The sequence below is a fragment of the Pteropus vampyrus genome, unplaced genomic scaffold (assembly GCF_000151845.1).
Source record: "Pteropus vampyrus isolate Shadow unplaced genomic scaffold, Pvam_2.0 Scaffold17876, whole genome shotgun sequence".
NCBI classification, from domain to species: Eukaryota; Metazoa; Chordata; class Mammalia; order Chiroptera; family Pteropodidae; genus Pteropus; species Pteropus vampyrus.
In genome coordinates, this window is record NW_011906657.1 from 1 (window position 1) to 1,198 (window position 1,198).

Sequence of the window (1,198 nt, forward strand, 5' to 3'; positions counted from 1 at the left end):
GGGGGGGTCCCCTCAGCCTTTCTTTGGGGGCAGCACGAGCATCAACCAGATCTCGGGGAAGATTGTGGCAGGGCAGGAGGTCCTGGCGCGTCTCTCTGGACACTGGGTAAGAGGCCGCCCTTGGGGCGGGCACGGTGGCCACTGGGCACAGGACGCCGGGGGTGCACCTGACCCCACCCGGCGTCCGCGGCAGGACCGGGAAGTGTTTCTCGAGGAGGAGGGGCGTGGAGGCCCGGAGCTCTTCTGGGACCCCAGCGGGGAGGCCCGCGGGCAGAGGCTGAAGCGGCACACGGTGCTGCTGGACGAGCAGACAGAGCTGGAGTCGGAGAGGTGAGGCCACCCGGCCCCGGGGTCTCCGCTGACCCCCGCCGGGGTGGCTGGGCGGGCAGGGCTGCGGCGCTATGAGCAAGTGCCCCGGATGTCCCTGGCAGGGAGGGTAGGCCTCAGAGTGGGCCCCCTTGTGGCAGATGACATGTCCTGCCAGGGGCAGCTGCAGGGAGCGAGAGCGAGGCCTGAGGGAGAGCCAGCTCTGGGGTCCGCCACTGTGGGCATATGACCAGCAGCTCCACACGGAGCACCCTGCTGGCAGGAGACACGAGCTCAGCATAGGGGAGAACCGTCTCGTGGTGAATAAACAGCCTCCCAGGAGACACAGGCGCCCAGATGGGCAGTGAGCTCCCTGTCATTGGAAGCAATCAAGTGGAGGTTACTCTAAGCCTCCCCTCCGATGCTGAGGGGGCGTGGCTGCCCAGGTCCCCTCGCTCAGAGCAGATGCCCTGCCTGCAGGCTCTGGCAGCACGTCACCAGGGCCATCAGGGAGGGTGACCAGCACAAGGCCACACAGGAGAAGTTCTCCCTGGAGGAGGCACAGCGGCAGCAGACCCGCGAGCGGCAGCAGAGCCTCACGCCTTGGACTCCCCAGCTGTTCCGCCTGGACCCCGCCACCCAGGAGTGGCGCTACAGACACGAGAAGTGAGTGCTGGCGTGTGGTGGCCCCCAGGCCTGTGGCGGGCGGGACCAGCAGGGGCTCCTGCTCCCGGGAGGAGTGAGTGATGGGGGCGGGGGTCACATAGGGCGTCTCCCCGCCCCCGCTGGCCCTCTGCGCGGGCCCCGCACATGAGTGCGAGCTACTGTCACTCTCCCGGGGGCTCTGACTGCTGCCGGGGTGCTGAGGCTGGGCTACGAGGGCGTCCCCTCG

At 68.8% G+C, this 1,198-nt stretch overlaps 1 long non-coding RNA gene across 1 annotated transcript; it reads left to right on the plus strand.

Annotated features, from left to right (window-relative positions):
* On the plus strand, positions 1–991 carry LOC111735181. Its single transcript, XR_002778708.1, has 3 exons — positions 1–106; positions 194–330; positions 787–991. It is a non-coding gene; the product is annotated as an uncharacterized LOC111735181 (long non-coding RNA).
* Positions 992–1,198: the final 207 nt, after the last annotated feature.